General features: G+C 56.8%; 1 protein-coding gene across 17 annotated transcripts in view; it reads left to right on the forward strand.

Annotated features, from left to right (window-relative positions):
• The first annotated feature begins 277 nt into the window (after window positions 1–277).
• RGS12 (regulator of G protein signaling 12) overlaps window positions 278–13488 on the forward strand; it is a 118128-nt gene continuing 104917 nt past the window's right edge. For all 17 annotated transcript variants that reach the window (XR_015166052.1, XR_015166053.1, XR_015166049.1 and 14 more), the window contains exon 1: window positions 278–315. The gene's annotated coding sequence lies outside the window, so the exon portion shown is untranslated. The remainder of the gene's footprint in view (window positions 316–13488) is intronic.

A 13488-nucleotide genomic window follows, 5' to 3' on the forward strand; every position in this document is an offset into this window, starting at 1 on the left:
TGGAGGTCCGGCTCCTTCACGACCCCGCCCCAGGGCCCGCCCGCCTTTCACGCCCTACTCGACCCGATCCCTTCATTGGTCCAGACACAGACGGCCCCGCCCACCAAGGATGGACCACCCCTCCAAAGGCCCCGCCCTACAACCCCGCCCTCTCTTAGACCCCGCCCACGCAGGTTACCGCCCCTCTAGGCGACCCCGCCCCTCGCGTCGCCCCGCCCCTCTCATCGGCCCCGCCCCCTCCCGGCCCCGGGCTACGGCGGCTGTGACCGTTGCGCGCGCTGGCTGAGTGGATCGCGGCCGGAGAGCGAGCGGCCGGTAGGTTGCGGGCCGGGCGCCGGCGCCCCGCCTCCGCTTTCTTTCTTCTGAGGGCGCGCGCTCGCGGCCTCCGCGGCCCGCTCTGCCTGGCCGAGCGGAGAGTGCCGGGGGCGGCCGGCGCCTCGGGGTCCTGCTTCTCGGGGCCGCCCGGCCGCCGCCGCCCTCCTTTTGTTCCCCAGCGCGACTCCGGCCGGGCGGAGGGGCGGCCGCGGGACCCGAGGGCCCGGGATCGAGGCAGGGCCGAGCGCGCGGGGCCTGCGACGCCCACCGACGGCGGGCGCCCCGGGCCGAGTCCTCACGGACTCCCGAGTTTCCTGTCCGACATCCCGGGCGGCCGCATTGTCTGACCAGAGGCCGCCTCCGGAGACCCCAGCTCTGGGAATGCGGCGCCGCGACGCAGCCTTGTGCTGGCTTCCCGGTGCGGGCTCCGAGCTGCGGCTCAGAGCAGGGGGTGGGGGACGCTGCGAGGTCCCGGAGCTGCGGGCGCAGGCGGGGTGGCCCGGAGTTTTGAGTGTAGATGGAGTGTTGGCCCGAAGTTGAGTGTGAACAGAATGGTCCTGGAGCTGTGAGTGCAGGCGGGGTGGCCCGGAGTTGTGAGTGTAGATGGAGTGGCCCTGGAATTGTGGATGTAAACACTGGTCCAGAGTCGTGAGCGTAGACAGAGTGGCCCAGTGTGGGTGCAGATAGAGTGGCCCTGGAGCTGTGGGTGTAGACGGAGTGGCTTGGAGCTGTGGGTGTAGATGGAGTGGCCCTGGAGCTGTGGGTGTAGACGGAGTGGCCCGAAGCTGTGGGTGTAGACAGAGTGGCCCGAAGCTGTGGGTGTAGACGGAGTGGCCCGAAGTGGGTGCAGCTAGAATGGCCCTGGAGCTGTGGGTGTAGATGGAGTGGCCCTGGAGCTGTGGGTGTAGACGGAGTGGCTTGGAGCTGTGGGTGTAGACGGAGTGGCCTGGAGTTGTGGGTGCAGATAGAGTGGCCCTGGAGCTGTGGGTGCAGATAGAATGGCCCGGAGCTGTGGATGTAGACAGACCCCAGGGCAGACGACCACCCTCTGTGCCTCGGCTTCCCCGTTGCAGGGCTGGGTTTGTAACAGGACCTGCCTGTAACCACGGGGTTGCTCAGGGTTGGAGGGGATTCGAGTGGTCAGTGTCCATCGGTGGCACGTGCTATGGTTAAAGGGCGCCTGTGAGGCCGTGGAACCTGCAGACGGACCGTGAGGCTGGCAGGGAGGGAACTGCTGCTCTGGAGACCCCCCACTCCAGGTCTGAGACGAGTGCCCAGATAGGCGGTGGGCAGTGGGCCATGAACAAGAAGAGAGAAGGTGTTTAAAACCCTGCCTTAGGGACTTATTGTCACAGTGGGACGTTTCATCAGAATGTCCTCCAACCTGGTGGTCTTGAGCCTAGAGGTCCTGGCTGTGGGTTGGGGACGCGGAGCCTGGGCCTCAGGGATGCTCCTCAGATGGGGACAAGCCCATCACTGAGGTGCCCACCCCGATGCTGGGTGACCGCCCCTGGGAGAGGGGGACCTGGGCTGGCGTGTGGAGTGGACCGGGGCAGGGTGGGTGGCAGCATCCTGGGCGGGGTCAGGAGGTGAGCAGCGGGCACGGGGTGGGCCAGCGCCCCAGCTTCAGGGCAGGCTCCTTTCCCCCTCTTCTAGGAGGAGGGCGTCCAGGAAGGGGCCGGCGACCAGGCAGAGGAGCAGCTGTAGGCTGGGAGGCCGGGACCGGGTGGTCTTGTCCGAGGAGGCGGCCAGCCTGCAGGGGCACGCTAGGCAGGGGAGGCGGGGAGGCCCAAGCCTCCCGCAGCAGAGGAGAGCGCGTGAGCTTTCTGATTACACTGCCTTTGGACGCTTGCCTTTGTCTGAAATGAGTCAAGCAAAAGTCAGGATGAAGGAAGAACAGTGTGTCGCTAAGACTTGACACGAACATGGCGAAGCCATGGCGTGTTATGTTTTCTTTGAATTTGGTGGAATTCACAGAAACATTTTACTTCCTGGTTAACACCTGTATGAGTTTCCCGTGGTGGCTGTAACAAAGGACCATAGCCTAGTGGCTTAAAAGCAGAAGGAGGCCGGACGTCCTCTCGGCTAGCGGGGGCACCCTCACACCAAGCCCGTGTCATCCTTCCCTGGCTCCTGCTTCCCTCTTTCTGTCCTGGCTCCTCGCTCTGCGTCCCTCCCGAGAGGACACGCGTGGTCACGCCCGCGTGTGGAAGCCAGGTCCTCTTCCCACACAGGCGCGTTAGTGTCACCACACCTGCCAAGGCCCTGTTGCCTGTGAGGGGACGTTCACAGCCCCGGGGCCTCTGGCCTGGTGTCCTTGCGGACTGCCCTGGGCACTCTTGCAAGGGCTGGGGTCTCTCCTGTCGTGGGCTGGGGAGCAGCGTCTCGCCCCCCGCCCCCGCCCAGGGGATGCTGCTGCTGCCGCCCCGTGCGTCCCCGCCCAGCACTGGAGGAGAGACCGCAGCAGTCCCTGGGAGGAGATGAGCCTGGCTTGGGGTTCCCAGCCGGCAGATGGCTCATGTTTACTTTTAGGGGTGCTGGTTACCCGCTCCTCCGGCCATCTGAGAAGAGCTGTGACCGGGGGCCTCCGCGGCGGTCCAGTGGTTAGGACTGTACTCTCCCACTGCAGGGGGCCTGGGTCCATCCCCGACGGGGAACTAAGATCCGGCACGCTGCTCGGTGCGGCCTACATAAATAAATAAATAATGTAAAAAAATAAAAGCTGTAGTCAGTCCTTGAAGTATACTCAAACCATGGGCACGTTCGATTTTAACAAGCAAGTTTCCCTGTGGTTTCTGGGGGTTCAGCAGACTCAACCCTGAGGCTGTGGACTCGAGGCAAAGGAGATGCCCGGCTTGTCCTTCCTGCGTTCTTCCCCCCTTCCTCTCCGTCCCCAGCCCTGTCATCAGATGACATCCCACATGTATCCTTCCTTGACTTTCTTTGTTTTTTTACACACTCTGTGCTACGTCTGTATCTTTCTCTACATCTTATTTTTGTCCCTTACAGTCATCTTGGCCACTCTTCTAGGACACTTAGATGAGGAGCTAAGCTACTGATTAAAGAATGAAGACGCCAGGTGCTCTCCTGCGCTGCTGTCCGCATCTCCCGGGGCAGGCACCCCAGCTTCCGGCTCCTCAGGCATTTCCTGCCGGCTAAGCTGCTGTCTTAGTCTGCGTGTGTGAATTCTCTAGAAGGTGCGGGGACCCAGGCTCTCTCCTCCGAGGCGGTGATGCTCCCTCGCCCTCCATTTCCCAGCTCAGTCACTGCATCGCCGGTTACACCAGTGTCTGCTGCTCACCTGTCTGTTCCTGGAGCGAGCTGCTGGAGCACAAGCCCTTTCCTGCGCAGGCCTGCGGCTCCCCTCTTGTGGTGGCCCCTGGCTCCCGGGTCCGGCTTCCTGCCCCGCTCTGTCCTGGCCCCTGTGGGGCCTGCACGCCCACACGTGTCTGTGCTCAGGGACCTCTCTTCCCAGTCTGGGCTCACCCTGGTTCTTTGGAAGTGCATGTTCATGATAGCCAAGAAACCTCATCTGGATTTTCCCTTTGCTCTTGATTTTGAAAATTGCTTTTCCGTTAACTTGTAGTTTAGCTGGGTATAGAATTCTACCAAGGAGTGTTTTCTCAGAGCGTCGAAGCCGCTGCTGCACTGCATGTGACAGTGATTCTGTCACATGTGATTCTCCGTGATGGGCTCTAGGAGGCCCTCAGGAGCACCCCTTGTTCCCCGAGATCTGAACCGTCAGAACGTGATGACATGTTCTCATCACTAGTGGGTGAGGCAGCCCTGTTCGCCTAGGCCTGGCGTTTTTTAGTGTGCTTCTTCACTTTCTTTCAGTTTTGTGTTCTCTCTGGAACTCCATTTATTTAGAGGCTGGAACTCTGGGGCTGCACTAATCCTCGGTCCTCCTCCTCCTTTTGTTGATCTGCTTGATGTTTGCCCTGCTCTTGGGAGGTGGTGCGAGCAGTAAAGAGCCTGCCTGCCAGTGCAGGAGATGCAGGAGATGTGAATTCAATCCCCGTGTCAGAAAGATCCCCTGGGGGAGGAAATGGCAACCCACTCCAGTATTCTTGCCTGAAGAATCCCATGGACAGAGCTGGTGGGCTATGGTCCATGGGGTCACAGAGTCGGACACAACCAGTCTCTGGTTCTTCTGCCTTTTAAAAATCCAGCTTGTACCTGTGAAAGTTCTCAGTTCATGTATTGTTGAAGCCTAGATTGAAGGCTTTTGAGCATTACCTTGCTAGCATATGAAATGAACACAATTGAATACTAGTTTGAACATTCTCTGGCATTGCCTTTCTTTGGGATTGTAGTGAAAACTAACCTTTTCCAGTCCTGTGCCACTGCTGAATTTTCCAAATTTGCTGACATACTGAGTGCAGCACTTTAACAGCACCATCTTTTAGGATTTTAAATAGCTCAGCTGGCATTCCACGATCCCCACTAGCTTTGTTTGTAGTGATGCTTCCTAAGGCCCACTTGATTATAGATAATATTTGGCACACTCTTAATACTAATTAAAAAGTGTTGATTGTGGAAAATATGTGACTACAGACAGAGTAAACAGAAGAATATAGTGCACGCCCAGGTAGTCATCGCTCACCCGTAACGACCTGTGACGTCTGGCCTGCCTTTCTGGTCTCCTCTTGACCCCCTGCTCCTCACTCTTCCTTCATTTCTGTTTCGCATGAATATTACCAGGGCTGACTTGGGTCACTTTGTTTTCGGTTTGTCCTACTGTTTTCTTGTTGCTGTTTTTCCTTTCTTATCTTGTTTTGGGTTAATTGAGTGCATGTGTGTCTGTGTGTGCTCACCCAGGGATGCACACGTTTGTATCTATGGGTGCATGTACCAAGTGTGTGTATCTAATAAACACACACGTATTTTCTAGTACTGCATCTTTGCACTATTTTTTAGTAGTCTAAAATGCCTATCTTGACTTTTTGCCGTCTGTTTAGAGTTCGTTTGATAACACTCCAGATGGAACGTAAGAGCCGTGTATTGTAACGGTAACGGAAGTCCCGTTTGTGCCGCGGCAGAGCAGTTTGTCGTCAGTCGTCTTAGTCTGCATGTGCTCTAAGCCACGAAACACTGTCACAGTTTCTGCTTTAAAAAGTCGTGTATTTTAAAGAGATTAAAAGAAGGAAAATCATATTTTTAAAACATTTACCAGTATTCACCATTTCTGTTATGCTTCCTTCCTTCGTATAGATTTGACTTTCCATCTGGTATCATTTTTCCTCAGCTTGAAACACTTCTTTAGCATTTCTTGTCTGTTGGTGACAAATCCTCCCAGTTTGGGTTTGTCTGAACCGTGCTCATTTTTGTTCCACTTTAAAGGACCTTTTTGCTGGCTTGGAGGCCGGGTTCTCTTCCCGGCCCTCTGACTGGGCCGCTCGTCTTGTGGTGGAGTCAGCCGTCAAGTCAAGCCCGTCGTAACCGCCGTGTGTCACGTGGAGACACTGTCGCCGGCTCTGTCTGTGCCTTTGACCCCCAGCGGTTGGACCGTGATGTCCTTGGGAAGGTTTTCTCTGAATTTATCCTGTTCAGGGTTTGTTGAGCTTCTTAGATAAATAAGTCTATAACTTTTTTTACCAAACTTGGGGAAGATTTGGTCATGGTTTACTTGGATGCTCTTCCCGCCCCACTTCTCCTCTCCTCCTGGTGCTGTGTTACATGTTTGTTATTGTCTCCCAGGGCACTCAGGCCTGGTTCTAATTTTAAAATTTTTTGTTTCTTTTTCATCTCTTTTTTCTTCCATCTGCAATCCAAATTAAGTCCATTTCGATGAGTTGTAAAATTTCAATTACTGTAGTTTTTACTTCTAGAGTTTCCACTTGCTTCTTTTTTTTAATAGTTTCCATTTCTCTACTGAAATAGGCCACCTGCTTACCATGGTTGTGTCTCCCACTAAATCCCTGAACACACTGTATCAGCTGCTTTAAAGTCCTGGCCTGTAATTTCAGCTCTTGGCTTATCTCAGGATCAGCTCCCCTGGCCTGTCTCTTGACTGGGTCATGCCTCCCTGTTTCTCTGAGCCTCTAGTAAAAGAGGTTGTGTGCTGGGCATCACAGCATCTGCAGGAGTGGCTCTCCGTTATGAAGGCGCTGGTCTGTCCCGGGAGTTGACTTGTGGGGACCCAGGCGGCTCCGCCGTGGCCTCTGGAGCGCTGGCCCCTCACAGTCTCCTGGCCTGGGGAGGTCAGGGCCTGGAAGAATTTACCCCCAGGTTTCGGGTCCCCCTCTCTCCCCAGCTCCCTCCCATCTGAGATACTGAGACGCCCCTCCCTTTGTAGCCGCCTCCATGCCTGACTTGGTCCTGTGCCCGAAGCTGGAGGAGCGCGGCATCCGGCTGAGCCCCAGACATGCCCAGACACCAGTGCCCTTCCGCACCCCACGCAGCCCTCTTCCTGCGGGGAGCAGCACCCCTGGTGTCCGCCCGCCTCCTTGCGCTCAGCCCCCGCGGGTGGTCGGGTTTTGTAGCGTGCCCCCAGCGGGCCTTCCCGTGTGAGGCTCTCCCTTCACTGGGGGACCTGCTGGGCTGGGCATTGCCCTCGGAGCTGACCTGTTGCTGGTCTGGAGAAGTGGGGAGCCAGGGAGTGACCACTGTAGCCCGAGAGAAAGCCCTCCAGGGCCGGTGGACGCCCAGGGCTGCACTCCCCACGCGCCTGCCTGGGGTGCAGACGGTGGGGTGAGCGCAGGGGCCCTGTGCGCCGCTCACTGCCCCCCGTCTGGTAAGGTCGCCGAGGGTCAGGAGGGCGTCTGTCCGCTGACCTCTGACGGGTTGGTCCTGCTGCTGTGGGCCGAGAGGCCCAGCCCAGATCGCCGCCCTGGGTGCCTGCCCTTCACCCGCCCTGCTGTCTGGTCTGGCCTCAGCACTGCCCTTCTGTGCCAGTTTCCGTCTGTGAAGCGTGGTTAGTGCTGAGACTGCCGTGCGGATGAGCTAGGAGAGCGAGTGTGAGACGCCAGCGGCTGTGTGGCCTGCGGGGCGTTGCTGGTGCCCTTGGCCTGGCTGCTCTGAGCGGGTGGGCACCCGTGGCGCATCTGCGTCCAGCCCCTACTTCTTGCCAGCCTGTGGCCCCGCAGAGCCCGGCCTGGGACACATTTTACCTGGAGGTACTTGGGCAGTGTGAGGTGCCCAGACCGTCTGCCCCCGAGGCCTGGAGTCTGGCCCGGAGGGATGGGCCTGAGGAGCCAGGCAGGCCGGCGCTCCGCACCGCGGGGGTGAGCGGCGAGGCCGGGGAGGCCCCTGAGCCCCGTGGCGCTCGTTTCCCGCGGCCGTTGTAACGAAGTACCACCAACCGGGGCCTCAGAGGTGGAGGTTTATTCTCACTGTTCTGGACGCAGATGCTCGCCTGGAGGTGTGGGCAGGGCCCTCCTGCGCCCTCCGGAGGCTCCTGGGGCCCCAGGGCCCGCCTCCGTCTTCACATGGCCTCCCCGGGACCCCCTTCCCTCTGCTCCCCCTTACGAGGGCACGTGTGATGGCACGGAGGCCCGTGGGCAGCCAGCATGGCCTACTCCTCTCAGAACCTGCCCGCAGGCCCATCTGCAGGGCCCGTTCCCCGCCGGCACACTTCCAGGCTCTGGACGTTAAGGCCTTACGACTTTGGGGCCGCTGTCAGCCCAGCACACCCTGGACCTGGGACGTGAGGAGCCCTGTGGGGTCGCGGGCAGGGGTGGGTGGGGGCGGAGGAGGGTGGAGACGTGCCTCCCGCCACGCGCCCTCCGCGGCCGTGCCTCCTGGGTGGGTTCCCGTGGGCACCGGGGACCCCGTGTCTCCCTGAGAGCGCCAGAGAGAGACGCAGGCCACAGACGCCCCCGTCCGCTCCGCTGAAGAAAACGAGTCAGGAGTGTGTGGCGCTCCGCGGCCTTTCCCTCTTGTGTCCTCTCGCGGATGACCAGATTTGTAGGCAGGGGGCAGTGTCCTGTAGGAGGCCTGAAACGGGGCCCTCTTCGTAGTTAGATTCGTCAGATAAAACCTGCCAGGCAATATTTGGGGCCTACTTTGAGTAAAAAGTTATTTGTCTTTTTATCTGAAATTCAAATTTAACTGGATGTCTTTTATTTTTATTTGCTAAACTCAGTAACTTCATTTATATCCTCTCTTCACCAGGTTTAAAAACCACAAACAGAAATAAATCCCGAGCAGAGATAAAAAGGGAACGTCAAAGAATAATGGGAAGGGAAGATTGAGATGGTTTAACCTCCAGTAGTTCAAGATTATTGAACCAGATTTTGTTTCTGGAGTCAGGAATATCCCTGCAGTCCCATCAGCTGTAGACCCTGAAACGCTTGGCTTCTGCTCGTCCTGCTTTTCCCCAGCCGGTTACGGCCAGGCTGGTGCCCAGAGCCAGCCCGGAGCTGGCAGGTGGGGTCTGCCCGCCGACGGCTGGAGTAGGTCAGCACCCGCTTTTGGACTCGCCCCCCACTCAGGCCTGGCTGTGGGGGCCGCGTGGGAGCGAGGGGGCTCCTGGGTGGCGTGGTGCTCCTGGACAGTCAGGGCTTCTGGGTTCACGGCCTCTGTGTGTCCTGACCTTGTGGCACATGGACCCGAGCTGATGTTTCTGCTGCTTCTTACGGCTGTCACGTGGTGGGCGGGCAGGCTTGAGGGGGTCTCGGGGAGGAATGGGGCAGACTGAGCCAAGGAGCGGCGGAGGGAGGTGGGGGGGTAGGTTCTGGAAAAAGAGGCTTTTAAAACAAATGGGGTCAGGGCTACAGGGCCTCCTGTGCCCCCTACGTCCGCGTGTGGTCGCATCGGCCTGTTGCCCCTCAGGGTGGGCCGTCACTGGTCACCTGACCGTGCATACTGCCACCGCAGGGGCCCCCGCCCGGCTCCTGGGCGGACGAGTGAGTGAGCGTGCAGGACGGTCATGGGTGCTGACGCTGGGCCTGCTCGGGTGGCACTGAGGCCTGGGCGGGGCCCTGGGAACATCTGTGGTGGGGCCCGCAGGTGTTAGCTCCTGCCGGTGCCAGCAGCCCCGCCCCCCGCCCCTCCCCACCCCCACCTTGGCCGGGATCAGCCCTGCTGGCTCCCACCTGGATGTCTGGCTGCCTGCCTTCTGCGAAGCTGCTTCTTTCCTTAATTGAGACCTTTATGAAATTCCTTCTGTGTAGAGAGTGTTTTTGTTGTGACAGGAGTCAAAGACTTACTCCAGAGTGCACGCATCCCAGTGTCTCCATCACGCCCAGCAAACTGGAGCGTGATGCCCAGGGCTAGCAGAGGGTCCCTGGCCCCCAGTGGCGCCCGTGTTTTCAGGAGCAGTCTCTCTGGACACGGATGCCTGGCCGCAGCATGGGATCCTCGTGCCCTCGGAGCTGTAGGAGTCTGGCCCCTCAGTGCCTGTGCCAGCCCAACCGGGGGCACCTGCTCGTCGGAGGTTTTAGGTTTAAAAAATAATTGTTTTTTAACTTAAATTTTTTGTTGAGGCATAGCTGATTTGCAGTGTTTTACACTTTTATTTTTTTCTTTTAGATGAGAGAGATCGCAAACATTTGCTTCTCTTCATTGGTTATCATGTGGATTTTTCACGATGTAAACTTTATATAGCATCAGAATCAGAAAGATGTGATACAGGAATACATCTGAGCCAGTCACACAGACCTTTGTGATTTAAAAGTGTCTTTTCTGCTAAGTCTGGACTCTCTTCTCCGCTTGGAGAAAAGGCAGAGGGCTGGAGACCGGGGCTACTTGGGTGAGGCCTGGCGTAGCCTGGGCGCCGGAGACGGCGATGAAATATTCAGGCCGCCCGGGAGGCGTCCGGTTCCTGGGGCCCTTCTGCTTGTGTGCTGCGGGCGCTCGCAGGCTCGGCGGCCCCCTCCTCTGTGGCTGAGCCGCGCTCGCCCTTCCCATGGAGGGAAGAAAAAGCACCGTGTAAGACGCACCCTGCGGTGTCTTCTCGTGGAGGGAGGTGGAGCTGGATGAGTTTAAAGCTGGTGTCTTAGCCTCTCTTTAGGCGGTAAGCATGGCATCAGCATCGCTGTACGTCTTCAACTTTATTTTTGGAACTCCATGTCCTTTTAACATTATTGGACCGTGAGTGAGAGTCGTGTCTGCGTTTTCCTGAGGTGTTTTGTATTCTTAAGTCTGCCGGTCTTTCATTTCCTCTCTCTTATTTTTTCCTCCTCTTTCCTAATTGTTTGTATTTGCTGTGTCTCCTAATTCCAAGAGCTACTTCACTGTTTCGTGGTTTTTTTTTTTTGAGGGATAATTGCTTTACAGAATTTTGTTGTTTTCTGCCAAGTACTGTCATGAATCAGCCATAGGTACACACACACGTCTCCATCCCTTGTGGACGCATGGCTGCCTTGCTGTGACCTGGCTCTTGCTGAGCTGAGATGGACGTGCCCCCCGGGGACAGACCCAGGGCATCTGCTCTGCGTCTCTGCAGCCTGGCCTCTTGGTATCTCTGGGCTTAAAGCATTAAAACCTTAAAAACTGACCTTTAAAAAGAACCCTCACAAAACGCCCTGCATAATACCCAAATGCAAAGCTGGAGCGTTTTATATGTTGTATGCTGTTCAGTCCATCATAAATTATTCAACAACCATGCATCCCAGTAATCTGGGGAGCTGCTGACCTGCTTCCTGGACTTAATGTTCAAACGTGGGAGGTGAAGCTCCCTAGGAATTGAGACGGGCCGTTTGAGAAGCAGGTGGATAATTTTTGTTTGCGAGCATGCTTCAGGGGAGGTCAGCCTCTACACTGGCATTGGCTCGCATGCCGATGGAAAAAGTGGGGGCAGCCAGGGTCAAGAGCACAGACTGAAGTCAGTCCCCCTGAGGTGAGTCCTGACTCTTGCCTTTGGTCATGGTGTAGGCAAGGGGCCCGAGCCTTGGTTTCTTCTGTGAAATGGGGCCACGCGACAGTGGCTGCCCAGGTCGTCATCTGATGGTAGTGGCTTTATTAGCTGATTTCCCATTTCCAGTCAGTTTATCTCTGGTTTATGCAGCAGGATTCCCTTAATCAGCTCATCACAGATTAGATTTGAGGGAAGAATGCTTAATCAAGGCATCGCTGCTTAGAAACCAGCATGTGCTGTCCTGTGTGTGTGCAGCAGGAATGGGGAAAAGTCAAGTGACAGCATTCACGTATTGGATTCAGTTCAGTCGCTCAGTCGTGTCCGACTCTCTGCAACCCCGTGGACGGCAGCATGCCAGGCTTCCCTGTCCTTCACCAACTCCTGGAGCTTGCTCAGACTCATGTCCATTGAGTCAGTGATGCCATCCAACCATCTCATCCTCTGTCGTCCCTTCTCCTCCTGCCTTCAATCTTGCCCAGCATCAGGGTCTTTTCAAATGAGTCAGTTCTTCGCATCAGGTGGCCAAAGTATTGGGAGCTTCTGCTTCAGCATCAGTCCTTCCAATGAATGAATATTCAGGACTGATTTCCTTTAGGATTGACTGGTTTGATCTCCTTGCTGTCCAAAGGACTCTCAAGAGTTTTTTCCAACACCACAGTTCACAAGCATCAATTCCTCGGTGCTCAGCTTTCTTTATGGTCCAACTTTCACATCCATACATGACTACTGGAAAAACCATAGCTTTGACTAGAGGGACCTTTGTTGGTAAAGTAACGTCTCTGCTTTTTAGTATGCTACCTAGGTTGGACATAATTTTTCTTCCAAGGAGCAAGCATCTTTTAATTTCATGGTAGCAGTCACCATCTGCAGTGATTTTGGAACCCCCCAAAATAGCCTGTCACTGTTTCCATTGTTTCCCCACCTATTTGCCATGAAGTGACGGGACTGGATGTCATGATCTTAATTTTATGAATGTTGAGCTTTAAGCCATCTTTTTCACTCTCCTCTTTCACTTTCATCAAGAGGCTCTTTAGTTCTTCTTCACTTTCTGCCATAAGGGTGGTGTCATCTGCGTATCTGAAGTTATTGACATTTCTCCTGGCAATCTTGATTCCAGCTTGTGCTTCATCCAGTCCATTGTTTCTCTGCATAGAAGTTAAATAAGCAGAGTGACAATATATAGCCTTGACATACTCCTTTCCCAATTTGAAATTAGGCAGCACGTCAGTTACTGGATTAGGTAGCACGTCCGTTACTGCTGCTGTGTGACAGACCAACCCCAAAAGACGAGTGTTTTATGTCTCCTGGTCCCTTCAGTCAGGAGCCCGCTGCAGCTGAGCTGGCTGCTCCATGCCAGGTCTCGCGAGGTTGGTGTCAGAGTGACGGCCGGGCGCGATGCGGAGGACCAAGCTCACCGTCACGATGCTTGGTGGCCTTGGAGCATCCATTTCCCGGGTCACTCGTGTGACCCCTGGCGGGCCTCATGGCCTTGCTGGCTGGTGCCAGAGGCCTTCTTTGCCATGTGGGCGGCTTCTGAGGGCAGCTCAGTGCCTGGCTGACCTTTCTCGGAGCAAGTGAGGGAGGGGTGAGCAGGAGAGCCTTTGAAAGCGACCTCGTCTCACAGCTGCAAGTTCGGTTGGTTTGAAGGGGGCCCTCGTGGAGCCTGCCCTTGGGGAAGGGGCCTGCCAAGAGTGGGTGACCACAGGCAGGATCACTGGGGCCCCTGGGAGGCCGCCTGTCTGTCCAGCCCCCAGCCTCAGTGACTCATCCCTCCCACAGGCAAGACACATGCCCCCCAAGACTCACGCAGCAGGCTCCACAGCAGGGGTTCCCTGAGTGCCGCTTCGGGGGTGCCCTCCTCTCCATCCTAGACCTGAACCGAGGAGACCGGCGCTCAGCCCCCGCCCCTCAGCAGTGAGCGGTGTTGGGACAGACATGGGATGAGCTTGTAGACGCTCCTCAAAAGCGACGTGCAGGCGTCCTGGGGCACAGCCCCGACGTGCTAGAAGCTCCCCATCCGAAGGTCTGGGGACACTGGTGCTCCGCCTTCCCACCCACGAGGATCGCACGCGTTTGCAGTTGAGTTGCTTCCTCAGCCTGCCTCCCGCCACTAGGATTTGGGGGCCGGCACCCCGCTTTCCTTTTGTCCTCCCTGTGACTCAGCTCTCACTGCCAGGTTTCCACGGACAGCGCTTTCTTGAGACCTTCGGGGGCCTCCCATGAAACCTCCGTGGTGTTCTCTCCAGCAGACGAGGGCTGTCCCTCCGAGCTCGCTGAGACCAGCCCTCCTCTGCGTGGGCTCCTGCCGGCGAGGGCCAGCGAGCCCATCTTTTACAACTTTCCCCGCATGCGGCGGCCTTCAGCGGACACCC

This window comes from Bos grunniens, chromosome 6 (assembly GCF_055505025.1).
Source record: "Bos grunniens cultivar Pamir isolate PY7600 chromosome 6, Bosgru_T2T1.0, whole genome shotgun sequence".
In the NCBI taxonomy this organism is placed as follows: Eukaryota; Metazoa; Chordata; class Mammalia; order Artiodactyla; family Bovidae; genus Bos; species Bos grunniens.